This window comes from Suncus etruscus, chromosome 14, assembly GCF_024139225.1.
Source record: "Suncus etruscus isolate mSunEtr1 chromosome 14, mSunEtr1.pri.cur, whole genome shotgun sequence".
NCBI classification, from domain to species: domain Eukaryota; kingdom Metazoa; phylum Chordata; class Mammalia; order Eulipotyphla; family Soricidae; genus Suncus; species Suncus etruscus.
Window position 1 is genome coordinate 45652451 of NC_064861.1, and position 7277 is coordinate 45659727.

At 40.4% G+C, this 7277-nt stretch overlaps 1 non-coding gene across 1 annotated transcript; it reads left to right on the forward strand.

The window, feature by feature from the left end:
• The first annotated feature begins 6825 nt into the window (after positions 1-6825).
• LOC126029310 (U1 spliceosomal RNA) lies at positions 6826-6989 on the forward strand. The gene has a single exon (XR_007502931.1). It is a non-coding gene; the product is annotated as a U1 spliceosomal RNA (small nuclear RNA).
• Positions 6990-7277: the final 288 nt, after the last annotated feature.

Consider the following 7277-nt stretch of genomic DNA (forward strand, 5'->3'; position numbering starts at 1 on the left):
ACACTGAGTGGCTTTCAAGAGAGAAGATTATGCCCAGAGCCAGATACAAAGGCAAACATATTTAGCACAACAATTATGATAATTGCAGAAACATTCTGTCATGAAATAAGCAAATCTGATTAAGGACTCTTCCACATTATCAAAAATTAATTTGATGTCTTCCATCTAACCTGGTTCAAACCTAAGTGGCTTTGTATGGTTTTATGTATTAGCAGATGGGTAGAGGCTAAACGCATAGAGCCTAATGGTATGAGACAGCCAAGCCAGAATAGTAAAAGGATTTTGGTTGAATGTAATCCATTTAAATTCAAAATAGGCAAGATAGAATCATAAACCTGAAATCAAACTTAGAATATAACTCTACCAAAAAGACTTTTCTTTTATGCTAACCACATGGTAATTCCAAAACCTAACATAGAAAAGATTTATTAGTACTCATTTTTTAAAAATAAAGCTAATCTCTATGATACATGTGCATCTTGAAACTTTCTAGACTTCCTTTTTTGTTTTTTTTTTGTTTTTGTTTTTTGAGACACACCTGGTGATGCTCAGAGGCTACTCCTGGCTATGCACTCAAAAATCTCTCCTGGCTTGGGGGACCTTGTGGGACACAGGGGGATTGAACCATGGTATGTTCTAGGTTAGCTGCTTGCAAGGCAAATGCCCTACCACTTGTGCCACAGTTCTGGCCCCATCTAGATTTTCTTGATACCAACTAGTTGGGTAATGGAAGCAGTGGTATTGTTGCCAACATTTAATTTTATTTGTAATTTTTAGTTGCCTACAGCTTAATTGTACAATTGCTTGATTATTAAAGTTTATTCTACATACTTAAGTTACTTTGAAATTTTAATATTTTGGGAATAAACCTGCATTAATAAATTCACTCTTCAGTTTCTGAGCTTTTGCTATAGTATTCACTGATATATAGCCAGCCAAGAATGTGGTTATATTTTTTTCTCTTTTATGGGGAGGGAGGTGTCTCTTAAGTGCTGTTAGTGATTTTCACCAAGGTAGGTTCTTCCTCTTTGTTCATTTTGGTGGGTGGGGTTTAGGAAAGCTAGGGGACTGATGATGTTGGAGTATACCTGTTAAAGAATATACATGGTAGTGAGATTTCTCAGCATGCTTACACAATTTGCATCAAAATGGGATAATTAAATGGGTATGGCAGAAACCTGTAAAAACACACAGTATGAGTCTCTCTGAATAATCTTAAAAGATCATATTTTCAATCAGGTTTTCTGCTATAAAAGTTGATGAATCATTGTGCTATAGTACATTTTGTTACATAATTATGTTCTATCTAGTATGATAATATGCCTTAGAGAACAGAAATCATATCTGCATATTTTCATTTTTCCACTTTGTGACACATTCCGTGGTACAACTGCAGTTCAGAGAGACATGTACCCCCCACATAGACACATTTGTATACACACAGAGCTAGGAGCTGTCTAATACATGTGTATGTAGACTACCTTTCAATGTACACAAATGCTCTGACAACAAAAAACGCCACTTTGTTTGGCTCTTGCATTTAAGAACTATTTTTCTGTGCTTTCCATTATCTCATTTCATGAATGAATACGCAGTTGCTTCTCTCCCATCCCAACATGTAGTTATACAATTTACCACACCATCCTCTGGGGTAAAGATGATCCCTGAATTTATCAGTATTGCTAGATAAAAACGAATGGTTGGTTTGCCCTTGCACATGCGCGAATACACACACACACACACACACACACACACACACACACACACACACACACACACAGAGTCTGGGTGTAGAAAGCTCCAGATCTCAGACCTCAAGAAGGTAACCCCTGCCAGCATGGCTTATCTCCCTAGTAATTAGGCTTGTGTTTCTGCTTTATTAACTCACAGACAACAACTCCCTGCCCTCTGTCACCAGGGGAACTAATAGAGGATCTTCACTCTTGATTTGGAAACCATACAAATGAAATGACAATGTGAGAGGAAGTGAAGTTGAAAGCAAATTGTGTGAAGATAAGGAGGTCAGTCATTTCCATGCCAGTTTTCAAATGTTAAGGAGGGCGCTTGGATTTTTTTACATTTGCAGATTGCACAGATTGCAAAATGACTAGAAGAAATGTGCTCACTTTTCTTGATGTGTTTGTGAATTCTTGACAGATGTTAGGAATCACTGCTTATGTATGTTTAAAGCCAAAGAACTCCTCCTGAAACCCCAGGTTGCATTGTTTTCCCTGAGAACGGATTTTCTTCTATGAAATGCGCATGTGAATTCATGAGTTTATTTTCCCAGGAATAGTTCAACAGGTTTCTCTTTACCTTCTTCACCATTAGGGCAGATTTGCTTTTGACATGTATAAAATGCAGGTCTTGCCTTTCTAGGAAACATTCTTTCAGCTTTGGTATGATAAAAAGAAAAATGGGCGAAGGAAGGAAAAACATAAAACTGAATAATAGAAAGGGAGAAAAAAAAAAACAAAAAACAAACTCTAAGATGTCTGGTAAAACTGACTTCTATCAGCCTGCTGCCAATATGGTTTACCAAGAAACATTAGCTCCAGGTATGGAACTGCTGGATTCTGAGAAGACTGCTGAGATGTGATTATCTCCATGCAGAAATATCAGGGTGGTTAAAAAAATAATTTAAATGAGGTTAAAAATGAAGAGACATTACGCTTCTCTCACTTGTGTCAAAACAATCACATCTTTTCTTTTCTTTTCTTTTTATCCCTTTCACTTTGATGACACTTGCTCATATTGGAGGTGGAGACATTCTTCATAGCAAACTGTAATCCTTGACTAATTTTAAATTTAATGGGACTCTGTTTGAAAGACAGCTCTAAATTTGATCCAAATTCAGCTTCTAAATATGATGGATAGAATTTGCAATGTTTGTAATATTTGGTAAATCTAAAATATTGTTATTAGTAGCAGAACTAAAGTTTTCATTTCATGACTTGAACAATATTCACAGCATAAACAGCATACATTGACTAATAAATGACATTTGGGTAGGAAAAATGTCTTTGAACTGTAGTTTAAAAAATGAAAACAGGTGAAAAAAGCAGAATCAGATGTTAAAAACCATATGTTTGTAAATGAATATACTTCATGATATTATTTAATCACCTTAAATATAATTACTGCTTCAAATGATTAAGTTTCAAAGTTAGAGAATATTTCCTAATTTAAAAGGATACATTACAGTTCTACATATATAACTTTTTTTCATTTTCTAAGAAAAAAAAGACCCACATAGTCATAGTTCTTGATTTGAAAAATAAAATATCTACAGGAGTTAATTAGGAAAGTTGAACATTCATAAAGAGAATATAAAAAGAGAACTAACACTTGGATCACTTGCTGAATATTTGAATTAAAAGACAAGATTTCAAAATCACTTCTTCAGTATCAAAGATGCTTGCAAGAGACATTGTGCCTGCTTCCAAAATTTAATCACCCACGAAGCCAACAAGTCCCTAGAGTTTCTTTGCACACAGTTCACTCTGTAGGTCCAGTTTGGACAACTGGAAATTCTTTAAAAACTATGTTCGCATCCACACGTAAAACACAGTCTCTTCCAAATTCCATCTGCTTTATTAATTGTTGCGTCAGCTCTGCAGTGACTAATGCTACTGTGTCCCCTTTTTCCATCACCTCCAATCTGCAGGGTGAGCCACGTTTAGGCAGATGGGAGGAGATGACAGTTAGTCATATTTATCTGTGCTGGGTCCCTCTAGTCCCCAATGTTTTTACTGATGTCAACCCCCATTCTCCCAAACAAAGCTGCATACATCTTGTTGGGGATGCACACAGACTTCCTTGTTTACTTTGAGAAGACAGATTTTATGGCAACATTAAATACATATTGGGCCCTAAAGAATGGGGCCATTGGCTTTTGAGAGCAATCCTACTGACAATTTCTATCACTAATCCATTGTTTAAGTTCCTTTAGAAAACCCATGGCCTCTGACTGTGCCCCTAAGACCAACAGCCATGAGTCTTGCACACATGTAAATTTCCTCCACAATTATGTATTTATGAACTGACTCCCAAGTGTTCCCAGCGATCTAACAATTCTGTACAACCTCTCCCTTCTCCAGTAATCAACGACTCTCTCCCCACCGAAGCCTGAGTTTCTTCCTACCTACTTTCTACTTTAAGTTTGCGTCTGATCATTTAAAAAAAGAACCCACCCGCCTTTCTTTTTATTTAGAAAGCAACATCTTAGGTGTTCTGTTTACTTACATGTCTCAGCACTTCTTTGGCTTCCAAACCATCCTAGCTCTGAATACGAAAGTTTTTAATGGGTTATTTTGCCAGAAAATGCAGCCCTTTGCTAGTTAGGATGAGTTAAAATGTACGGGGAAACCCTTGATTTCACCTGAAAAAAATAAAAAGCAATAGATGGTATATGCTAACATCTAGAGCTTGGAAACACAGCCAGTAAGAGTCGCGCAGACTAAAGGAAATCACTACTTAATTCACAAACATTTGCTTCGTTCCAGGAAAGGCACGAGAGAAGTTTTGAGCAGTCTGGCTGCAGAGCCAACCCTGCACACTGGGGTCCATAACATGCGGCACAGCGCCATCTGCTGGTCACCCAAACCTCCTTGTCCCGGGTTAGCTGGAAAACCCACCCAGCGTCCACCCCCTGGGGCGTCCTGCTGTTGGGGGGAGTTCTGACTGTACTTAAAAAGGAAAGAGAGACGGAGAAGCTGCCCTGTCGGAGTGTCAAAGCAGAGCGAGAGAAACCCTTTCCAAAGACCTATTTAACATGTAAACGGAGGAAGATTAATACTCTGGAACAGTTCCCCAGACTCTTGCCCAGGGCACAGGTTTTCATCCGGAAAGGTGAAGCTGAGTTTATTTGCATCCAAAGTAAAGAGTTGTTTTGCCTCCCTTTCTTGCTGTCGATCAAACATCTTGTCCTAATCGTGTTGTTCCCACAGGCGCGGTCCCGGGGCTGAGCGTGGGAGAGAGGGAGGGCTGGTGGGCACAATCTAGGGGTCCAGGCGACTTTATTTCCTAGCTGCCTGTCTTTGTGTCTATCTATGGGTGCTGGTGGGAGCAGGAGGAGGGGCAGGAAGAAGTGTGTTTGGAGACACTGGAGCTCTGTTTGCCCTTCCATGGCTCTGTGGAAATGTGGCAACTGTGGAAATGTAATCAGCACGTGCCTGCCTAGTTCCAAGCCTCTGGGAACCAGACTCCAGACTCCAGGGAACCCATGGCTGATAAATCTTAGAAAAGTATCTGGAAAGGGGTCAAGATGCTTTGGGGAACCCCTGACAGCACAGCAGGAGGAAGCCTCATCTGCAAAGACGGTTGAAGATTGTGTGAGGGAATCTTGTTGGATTTCCAGACCACCTCCAATTACCTGGCCCTTCGCAGCTGGCATTTTCCACCCTCCTGCTTTCAGTCCCTGGGGCCAGCCAGGGTTTCCTGCCCACTGTCAGCTTCTCCACCTGCCCTAAAGGCTGGGTGAAATTTTAGGACTAGGAAAATGTCCAAAAGTTCCATTTGGGGATGGTTGTTGTTGTTGTTGTTGTTGTTGTTGTTTTTCCAGATCCCCGAGTGGAACTTCCGTTCCTGTGAATAAAGCATGAAAGGACTGAAGCAGGGTAGCCTGAGATAGGCTGCTAGACCCAGAGGAGAAAGATGGTCTTTCTTCACCCAGTGCTCAGTGAAGGCAAGGGCTTACCAATGAAGCCCAGCATTGACAGAAGTAGGGATCTTGATGAGCAGATTCCAAGGGTACATACCTACCCAGCTCAACATCCCTACCCCCCCAATCTCCATTCTTTCAGAAACAAAAGCAAATCACATAATTCATTCGAGCTACAGGGTTAGGATTTTAGTATTTCAGGGGTCTGGTTACTTGATAAAATATAGCCTGTCTCCGCCACACACACTCCCTAGGTAAATGGGTATTTCAGGGAAAATAAAACATTAAAACATTAATATTGTCTTAGCAGAAGAGTGTCTCAAATTTTGGACACACATGTCCTTTCTATGCAAATGTCATAGATGTTTCTGTTTTACATCGGGTTTTATTTTTGCTAGTTGGGGCATTCTATTTGGACTTTCTACTTTAGGTGGGGAGGCAGGATAGAGTCCACAAAGGCAGAGCCCTGCCCAGAGCTAGTGAATGGGAGAAGCAGAGGGAGAAAGAGCATGCTTGCTGCCTAGTTTCCTAACTCAGTCTTTTTAATCAGCATTACCATCTTTCCTTCTGCAGGAGAGTGGTTTGGGGGAACGGGGAAACTCAGTTCCTTAAAGGATCATTTCAGAAGGGCTAAGCCTCTGAAACTTAGAAGATCATAAGTTCAAACGCTGATAATTTGGAAATGCTACTGGTTTCTCATTTGTGAAGTGTCCCATTCGCATGCAACTTTGCTTAATAGAGATGGGGCAGTTAGCACTCCTCTTTCCTTGTACCCAAACACTTCCAGAATTTATTCTACCAAGTGACTTCCATAGCCAGAGCATCCATCTATAGGAAAATCATATGCTGATTATGCTTCTTCCTCATTAATGATCTAAAGCTATTTTTGGATTCTGGGTACTATTTATTCAAATTAAAAGCCTAAGTAGATACTATTGAAATATTCTTTTTTTTTTTTTTTTTTTTTTTTTTTTTTTTTTTTTTTTTTGGTTTTTGGGTCACACCCGGCAGTGCTCAGGGGTTATTCCTGGCTCCAGGCTCAGAAATTGCTCCTGGCAGGCACGGGGGACCATATGGGACGCTGGGATTTGAACCGATGACCTCCTGCATGAAAGGCAAACGTCTTACCTCCATGCTATCTCTCCAGCCCCGAAATATTCTTAATACTTACCTGGCAGGGGCGATTCCATGATCATGAAGGTGGTTTCCCCAGGGCGAGGCTCGCCCATTGCACTCCGGGAGTGCTGACCCCTGCGATTTCCCCAAATGTGGGAAACTCAACTGCATAATTTATGGTAGTGGGGGACTGCGTGCGCGCTCTCCCCTGAAAGAAAAAAAAAAGAAATATTCCAATATTTATCACAGATGGAAAATGGTTACACATCTCAAGACTTTGGCCCAAGCTCACTGTAAAACAAAGCAGCAACAGCAATGAAGAAGGAGAAGAAGAAGAAGAAGAAGAAGAAGAAGAAGAAGAAGAAGAAGAAGAAGAAGAAGAAGAAGAAGAAGAAGAAGAAGAAGGAGGAGGAGGAGGAGGAGGAGGAGGAGGAGGAGGAGGAAAAGAAGGAGGAGGAGGAAGAGGAAGAAGAAGAAGAAGAAGGAAAAGAAGAGGAGG